Source organism: Helianthus annuus, chromosome 4 (genome assembly GCF_002127325.2).
Source record: "Helianthus annuus cultivar XRQ/B chromosome 4, HanXRQr2.0-SUNRISE, whole genome shotgun sequence".
NCBI classification, from domain to species: domain Eukaryota; kingdom Viridiplantae; phylum Streptophyta; class Magnoliopsida; order Asterales; family Asteraceae; genus Helianthus; species Helianthus annuus.
Window position 1 is genome coordinate 152011641 of NC_035436.2, and position 9930 is coordinate 152021570.

General features: G+C 35.8%; 1 long non-coding RNA gene across 4 annotated transcripts; it reads right to left on the reverse strand.

Annotated features, from left to right (window-relative positions):
- Positions 1–3944: 3944 nt before the first annotated feature.
- On the reverse strand, positions 3945–6259 carry LOC110934903. Of its 4 annotated transcripts, none has more exons than XR_004891348.1 (8): positions 5732–6259; positions 5496–5636; positions 5182–5428; positions 4985–5098; positions 4852–4896; positions 4616–4717; positions 4197–4276; positions 3945–3967 (listed from the first exon to the last, which is right to left on the reverse strand). It is a non-coding gene; the product is annotated as an uncharacterized LOC110934903 (long non-coding RNA). The 4 variants fall into 4 exon arrangements; XR_002588717.2 differs by having other exon boundaries at positions 4985–5111; XR_004891347.1 differs by having other exon boundaries at positions 4852–4904; positions 4985–5111.
- Between the last annotated feature and the right edge of the window lie 3671 nt (positions 6260–9930).

Genomic DNA, 9930 nt, shown 5'->3' on the forward strand with positions numbered 1-9930 from the left:
TCGGAATGCTAACTCTCGTCATGGTCTTTTACACAACCTATCCCTATCTTAAACCCTTAGTTATCACTCCGTCAATTGGGTCGTTGTCGCGCCAGAATCTGGTGTGATGGTGTGATCCTCCGGTCACCGCCGTTCTCTCTCCTTTTTTTTTCTTTCTCTCTCTTCCTCTGAGGTTTAAAAATGAGATGAAAAGGGAAGATACGTGTCTTAAAGGGGATGATGACCTCCCAAATAAGTCAATCAAAACAAACCACGATCAAAATCACTGTTCAAAAGGGAAGTACCTTAATCAACAACACACAAGACACATGATAAATACTTTGAAATGAAACAAAGCACGACTGAAAAAGAGCGCTGACCTTGTAATAACACCCTATTAATTATCTTCCAACAAAAATATATAGATGTGGACTCCAAAGTTCTGAACTATTAATGCTCACTTATTCATAGTGTGACAACCCACAAATCCAGGTATCTGTACAAATTAATTAATATTTAATTAGTGCTTAATTACTGTGCTTGATTACAATTATGAATAAACTGCCTTCTGTTTTCTAATACATACATACTCATGCATCATACTTTATTACTGCCACTCCATTTATTACACACAAACAATAGTGACAAACTTGATGCACAAAAGCACAGTTAGCACAGTGAGCGGATAACCCAGTAAACATGATGACATTGCCAGCACTAGACAGACATTGTTTCTGAGGCCAGTATGAGCCGAGAATAGATTACTACACTAGTAGGGAGTGTATGGAGGTGAGGATCATAGAACTGCGTCACTAGGTGATAGTTATAGTGACCGGAAGTGCCTAAAACATACTTTAATTACAAAATTCTGCACTACATACAAAAATTCAGCTTTTAACAATACAAGTAAAGTGCACAAACTTTGTAAAATAGTCCTAGACACTTTCCAAAGTGTTGGGAATTTATTGTATCACTAAAAACAATATAAACGACACTTTATAACTTTATTTAGCCCTTTAACGGATCAATATCCAACCGAACAACCGGACTTTACCCGGAACATAAAAATATTGCCAAAAACATTGTTTTTACTTTTCTGAGCTAGTTAGGGTCCCCGAACACCCTAACACCCTTTATATTAAACAACACACTTAATCAACTAACTAAAACCATTAGAATCCAACTAAGTAGTAACTTAACCATCACCACCCAACCCTTACCCCCCCCCCCCCCCTCATTGTCGACGGTCCCAAGGGTGGGACACACCCTTGCCATTTTTGATTATTTTATTTCTAAATGGTTGGATATCTAGATAACATATTACATGATGGATATTATGGAAATTGGTTTATAAATAGATTCAAGGGATAACCACTCTCTCTCATTCAAACACAACATCAACCAAGCTCTTTCTCTCCTCCATAACCACCCTCACTGCCGCCACCTTCAACCCCCATCTCACCATCATCCAACTTCCATACAACCATTTCTCATACATACATAGAAGCAAGGAGTCCTACAAACAAGCCGGGTGCTCTCGAAAGTTCAAGAACCGCTCTAGATTTCTTTTATCCACCACATTTACATCTTGTTTCTTCCGTAGCCTTGTGCTAGTAGTAAGGGCTTCTAATCATCATCTTGATCTTGTTTATGGTGGTTAATAGTTGATTTAATGGTTAAAAATTAAGAAACACTAAAGAACTTACATTAAAGTCTTGAACATAAAATGTTAAAGGATGGATAAAGAGAAGATATGTGTGTAAATCATGTAAATCTTGTATAGTTGTGATTATTTGATGTTGTTTGTTACTAAAAGTAGGATGGATCATCATCTAGACATACTAGATCATGTTCAAGAACATGAACTAGTAGGATGTTAGTGTTAGAAATATGAAAGATGATGAAACCATCCACCATGAACTTGAAACTTGAATAAACATAATTTTTCTTATAAAATGAAGTTGTAAACTTGTGGATCTAAAGATCGACAAGCGTTTTTTTCGGAAGAACCAAGCGGAAGGTACTAGTTTTGTTAAAACCTAGATATTTTATGAACTAGAAGCCTTTTTGGTAGATACAAGTGTGTAAACACTTGTGTAACAAGGAAATTTCATAAAGAAATATTGTTGTGAATCTTGACTAGAAGTTGTGTAACTTCAAGTTCTTTAAAAATAAAGTTTACAAGAAACTAAACATGTTTTTAAAGTTAACAAGACCCACTAAATATGATGGTAATTTACTACATATTTTTACAAAACTCTCAAGTTCATGAGTTATGGTTTAGTCTTATTTTTGTCAAGTTTGATGAAGAAATATTGTATGTCGTTGATTGGTAAATTGTTTGGTTGATTTTAACAAAAAGAAAACGATATGCTAAAAGCATGGACGCCTCCATTTACAGAGGAAACTCTGGCGAAATTTTTCTAAAAATATAACACTTAGAAATATTTTTCTAGCAAATATCTACAAATGTATTTTTAACTTGTTTTTCAAAAATAAACTTCGCCATGATTTTTATTACAAAATACCAAGTACCGGAGGTGGATTTTCGTAAATAAAACCTGTTAAATATATATTTAGAATATATATTTTATAGTAAAACGCTTATGTGACTATGTGATTATTTTGTGAACTAGATATATTATTTTTAGGGTAAAAATAATATAACATGGAAATACCGTAAAAATACTACTCCAAAATAATACCAACGCGCTCACAAAATAAATATTTAAGTTATAAAAGTATCGTAATACAACACGAACTTTAAAAATGTAACTTATGTATTTTTCAGAAAAATACTCTTATTAGTATATTGTTGGTGAAAATATTATTTTGGAAAAATTTATGAAATAAAATATAATATCTTTGGGAAAAATATATATATTTTGGGATTAAAACATTTTAGACAAAGTAATTAAAAATATAATTTTCGGAATTATAAAACACACATGTATTATTACCCCCATCCTTGGGAAGGAATATACTTATAAAATAATTTAGAAGTGTGGATACGAAATAGTTGTCTAACTATTTCCCAAAAACATTAAACCTTAAGCCAAGGCACGGCCGTCCATCTAATAGAAATTAGTACGTGTAGGTCGTCACGCAGCAGGCTGAGTTGGGATCGACTATTTCACGAGACGCACTTCTGTGAGTTCATGTCCCCCTTTTCTCTTAACTGTTTTCGGTTTTATACTTCAGGGGTGACATACATGCGAAATTTATTACATGGTATGGTTAGCGTATGGAGGGTTTATACTACTAGATCATGTGAGGGGTGGGCAATAACACTTGACGCCATTAATCCTCTTTGTTAGGACCGAGGGACACATGAGTGATAGATCTATTTGGGTGTAGCGAGCCCACACCCGTGAGGCCGGGGAGGCACATAGAGGTGACTGTGTCTTACAGCCGAAGCCCGATACAAATTTGCTAGGTTTGAGTTTCCCTGCACTTTCTCACACATACCAGTGGCTTTGCAATCCATTGGTGATCTCTTTTTCCTTATTGCTACATACCAGGGATTTTTATACATACTTTAAAGGTTTACTCATACTCACTTTTACATGAACTCGCTCAACTTTTTGTTGATTTTTTTTTCAAATTACACGTATTTCAGGAAATTAGGGATCTGGCAAGGTATGCTATGTCGTCAAGCTGCGTAGGAGAAATGATATCATCCGAGTTTAGGGATTGTGACTTTTGCCTGGACGAGTCACAAGTCTTAAACTGTGTTTATTTCATGTCTTATGGTTGTGTCGTATGAACAATATTTTATTATGTCATGTTGTAATCCGTTGCATGTGTCGACTTTTGAAAACAATGTTGTCGTGTTTTATTTTTAAAACTTGAATTAATGGATGAACATCATGGTTTTACTTTCATATAGCTTTGTTGTGCTTAAGCTATGGTATTAAGAAGTCACACCAAATAAACCCACGCTTCCGCAAAGCTAGAGTGTGACACATAGGAGAACTTGTGTTTGGTTCTACAATTAAAAAACTATATGTACTCAATTTTAATCCAAGTTGTTAATATCATAGACATACATACAGTACCTCAAAGTGGTCATTGAATAAGGTTAGAATGATTTCTACATCATAGCACATGACCATTTTTTCCTGTAAAAAAGTCTTTACTTTTCCATTGTCTTAATGATATACAACAATTAATAGAATTTTAAATAAAAAATACCTCAAGTATATCTAAACACATACCATATCTCGCCCACTTGCACCAGTTAATTTGTCACCAAGACGCAACCTGGCCTCCGAGTTGCAACAAAGTAATGCGGTAGCTGCAAAAAGCGTTGTAGTTTTCATAAAGACAACAACAATTGGGAATTAATATATATTAATATTTTAAATAATTCATCTATAACTTTCATCACTGAAAACCATTCCAAACACGATTTAAAATAGCATCAGTTCTCTTTATCATTATTACTATTATTATTGATATACAAATACCAATAAATGGTTGTTTCATATCCTCATAGCATCTCCTTTTGTTTGACCATATATATTTTTTATCCATGGCCACCACCACCACCACTGTTAGTTCCAAGTCCGTAAATTTGGACGTCCAATTAGGACTTCACCCACGTGAAGCTTATCCACTGTAGATATAAACTCACCTTTGTAACAATCACATTGCTAAGGAAATCATTCCCCTTGTCAATGGACGATTGTTTGTCAGCCTCTTCTTGGGCTAATTGTGATTATCCCTTCCTATATTTCTAATTTAATGAACAAAAGTCATTAAAAAACCATATCCATAACCATAAAACTAAAAAACTCACTTTAAACATCACTATATAATCAAAGATTCAAAATTACTTGTATATTCAAATAGTTCAGGTTCGCGAGATACCTCATTCGTGTTAATTTTATCAGACCCACATCCATAATGCTAAAACTGAAAAACTAACACACTTTAAATATAACTATATAATCAAACATTCAAAATTATTCGTATATTCAAGTAGTTCATGTTCGTGATATACCTTACACGTGTTAATTGTATCGGACTCGACCCGTTGACCATTTGCAATTTGGATTGCTGGCCTGATCATTATCCAAGCCCTCATCTATTTCCATAATCCTTGTTTCTCAATTATCTTCAACCCAAACCTATGTTCAAAACCAAACATCAAAACATAGAAGAGGCCACTGGAACTTCCATCATTTAACGGGTTCTGACCTGAGTTTCTGTGTTGACCGAGTCAAGTCAGTTGAGACCTATTCTTGACTCCCATCACCCATTACTGAAAACGACCTCAACAACTTCAAATCTTCACCAAGCCAAATCACCATGCTTTATCTCAGAACTTTGAACACTACACCTTTGTCGGCGTTCCAAACGGGTGTAACCAGAATTTCACAACCTATCACCGATTTGACATAAACAGCCCCTAATTCCAATGGTGCCCTACTCCTCGTCACCGTTTCTACACATTTAAACCTGATTACATAACCAAAATTCACATATGTGGCCGGAAGTAGTTCGTGGCTTACCTAATATGTACAGTCGGCCTAGAGAGTTGACGATTCACTTGAAGAACTCCTGTACATGCTTCAATCTACTTACCGGATCTTCACCTGGCTCTCCTTGCCGGCACTGCTCCCTAGAACCCTAGCTGTACCTTCACCGGAACACTTGTGTTCACGGAATCAACATATATGATCCTTTTAAGATCCGTTTTGAACCAATCTAACAAAGAATGAAACATGCAGATGGGTTTGGATCTTACCGGAATCTGGTCTAACTTGGTCGGAATGCTAACTCTCGTCATGGTCTTTTACACAGCCTATCCCTTTCTTAAACCCTAAGTTGACACTCCGTCAATTGGGTCGTTGTCGCGCCAGAATCTGGTGTGATGGTGTGATCCTCCGGTCACCGCCATTCTCTCTCCCTTTTTTTCCTCTCTTTCTCTTCCTCTGAGGTTTAAAAATGAGATGAAAATGGAAGATACGTGTCTTAAAGGGGATGATGACCTCCCAAATAAATCAATCAGAACAAACCACGATCCAAATCACTGTTCAAAAGGGAAGTACCTTAATCAACAACACACAAGGCACATGATAAATATTTTGAAATGAAACAAAGCACGACTGAAAAATAGCGCTGACCTTGTAATAGCACCCTATAAATTATCTTCCAACAACAATATATGGATGTGGATTATCACTCCAAAGTTCTGAACTGTTAATGCTCACTTATTCATAGGAGAACTTTTGTTTGGTTCTACAATTAAAAAACTACATGTACTAAATTTTAATCCAAGTGGTTAATATCAGTGACATACTTACAGTACCTCAAAGTGGTCATAGAATAAGGTTAGAATGATTTCTACATCATCGCACATGACCATTTTTTCCTGTAAAAAAGTCTTTACTTTTCCATTGTCTTAATGATATACAAAAATTAATAGAATTTTAAATAAAAAGTACCTCAAGTATATCTAAACACATACCATATCTCGCCCACTTGCACCAGTTAATTTGTCACCAAGATGCAACCTGGCCTCTGAGTTGCAACAAAGTAATGCGGTTGCTGCAAAAAGCGTTATAGTTTTCATAAAGACAACAACAATTGGGAATTAATATATATTAATATTTTAAATAAATCATCTATAACTTTCATCACTGAAAACAATTCCAAACACGATTTAAAATAGCATCAGTTCTCTTTATCATTATTACTATTATTATTGTTATACAAATACCAATAAATGGTTGTTTCATATCCTCATAGCATCTCCTTTTGTTTGACCATATATATTTTTTATCCATGGCCACCACCACCACTGTCAGTTCCAAGTCCGTAAATTCGGACGTCCAATTAGGACTTCACCCACGTGAAGCTTGTCCACTGTAGACATAAACTCACCTTTGTAACAATCACATTGCTAAGGAAATCATTCCCCTTGTCAATGGACGATTGTTTACCAGCCTCTTCTTCGGCTAATTGTGATTATCCCTTCCTATATTTCTAATTTAATGAACAAAAGTCATTAAAAAACCATATCCATAATGATAAAACAAAAAAACTCACTTTAAACATCACTATATAATCAAAGATTCAAAATTAATTGTATATTCAAATAGTTCAGGTTCGCGATATGCCTCACTCATGTTAATTTTATCAGACCCACATCCATAATGCTAAAACTGAAAAACTAACACACTTTAAACATAACTATATAATCAAACATTCAAAATTAATCGTATATTCAAGTAGTTCATGTTCGTGATATACCTTACACGTGTTAATTGTATCAGACTCGACCGATCTAACTAAGAATGAAACATGCAGATGGGTTTGGATCTTACCGGAATCTGGTCTAACTTGGTCGGAATGCTAACTCTCGTCATGGTCTTTTACACAGCCTATCCCTCTCTTAAACCCTAAGTTGTCACTCCGTCAATTGGGCAGTTGTCGCGCCAGAATCTGGTGTGATGGTGTGATCCTCCGGTCACCGCCATTCTCTCTCTTTTTTTTTTCCTTTCTCTCTCTTCCTCTGAGGTTTAAAAATGAGATGAAAAGGGAAGATACGTGTCTTAAAGGGGATGATGACCTCCCAAATAAGTCAATCAGAACAAACCACGATCCAAATCACTGTTCATTTCCATTGTATTACTAATAGATATTAATAATAATAGCTAACCGTTACCCAAGTGACATCATTAACCATGTTGGTTTTCAAATGTAGAAGTAATTTTCATATAATACCATAATTTAACTAGTTTTATTTCAAAATAAACATCTAATCTAAATCTATTAATAGCTAATGGAAATGAATAGTGATTTTGCAAATCTTAGCCATCCATTATTGTCTGCTATTAATCACAGCCATCCATTATAATCTGCTATTAATAATATCTATGGGTGTTCGGTGGAGCTTGGTCATTGGACCAACTTTATGAATTCTTGGTCTTCAAACAGCTGTCAAATATACTGCCACGTTTCATATGATATTTACACATCAAGGTTCAAATATAACTCCTTTAAAAAGAAAATAGAGAGACAGATTTGAGAAAGAAAGAGAGAGAGAAAGAAAGGGAGAGTGAGAAAGAGAGGGGACGTCGAATCCCTTCCGGCGAGCTCTCGGCCGGCGATGACAACGTCAACAACATTCCACAATGGGACTTCCGCATCACACCGGCTGGCGACTACTACATATAGTGGTGGTTGTTTAAAAACAAGCAAACGATGGATTTGTAGAACCAGAAAGTAAAATCGGCAGCGGCGCAGACATCTGACATCCAGCGGTGGCGACCATTGTAGCCACCGTCACCGGAAACAGAGAGAGAGATGTAGAGAGGCGGCCAGACAGTTTTGTGGTAGTGGTGCGACAGTTGGGTCGGTCTGACAGAGACGGTGATGATCTGAACGAGTTTCAGATCTGAGCTTCAAACAGTTTCTGAAACCGGCGTTGGTGATGTGATGGTTTCCGCTGTCGTCGACGGGCAGGAAATCATCTACGCCCACTTGATATTTTCAACACATCTCTCTCCACATGTGACTGTTGGTTTTTAATGGAGAGTAAACCTTGTGGTTTCAGAGAGAAAAAACTCTTTTCTTTTAAGGGTTTTCTGTTATCAATGAGCTTTTTTTAGGTATTTGTAATTTAGTTGATGAACAAATAAGATTTCGTCATTTACTCTTTATTTTACTTTGTATCCATTTTTTTTAATCTTTTAAATCTGCATTCTTTAAGCATGATTTTTTTTTTTACTAAAATCTATATTTATTGATATAATTGACAATTGTGATAGTTATGTTGTAGCTACATGTACCTTATGCATTAGTGTGTACTTGCTCTAGCTTTGAGCATTTTTGTTATGGAAAACACTACATGAGCTCACATCTAATTTTGATCAACCTTCTGATTGTATAAAATTTATATGACGTTGGGATTTAGGACTTCAAAAGTAAAATAATTGTTATTTTTAAAATTTTGAATCTTTAAAAAACAATATGAAAATTGTAAAGAAAGCCAAATAAAAGACATGATCTGCTTTTATTTGGGTTCGTTTACCGAATTATAACAAAGCAAGGCTCTAATTCGATCACCTTAATTCTATCATGTTTTCGTGTAGTACATCCGTTGGAAAATTTTGATTTTTAAATGATTTAGTTTCAGGACATCCGTTGGAAAATTTTGATTTTTAAATGATTTAGTTTCTTTCTTTTCTTTTACTTGATAAATGTTTTAAAGCTAATCTAGCCTACAAAGTTTATTACTTTATCAGTTTCAAGGTCGTTTAGCCTATGATGTTTAACGTATTGCAACACGCGGCGTGGTGTCCTTGAGTAAACGAGTATTTTCCTATCAGAACAATAGTTTTCGATCGATGTAAAGCACGTTTTGATATTCCTTAATTTGGTCATATCTGAATTTTTTTATTTATTTTTCCTCTTACATCAGTACTGTAACGAAACGAATTGATACCGACAAAATGCCCAAAGCGTATCACCGGCTGGCGACTGCTACATATAGTGGTGGTTGTTTGAAAACAAGCAAACGATGGATTTGTAGGACCAGAAAGTAAAACCGGCAGCGGCGCAGACATCTGACATCCAGCGGTGGCGACCATTGTAGCCACCGTCGCCGGAAACAGAGAGAGAGAGATGTAGAGAGTCGGCCAGGCAGTTTTGTGGTAGTGGTGCGACAGTTGGGTCGGCCTGACAGAGACGGTGATGATCTGAACGAGTTTCAGATCTGAGCTTCAAACAGTTTCTGAAACCGGCGTCGGTGATGTGATGGTTTCCGCTGTCGTCGACGGGCAGGAAATCATCTACGCCCACTTGATATTTTCAACACATCTCTCTCCACATGTGACTGTTGGTTTTTAATGGAGAGTAAACCTTGTGGTTTCGGAGAGAAAAAACTCTTTTCTTTTAAGGGTTTTCTGTTATCAATGAGCTTTTTTTAGGTATTTGTAA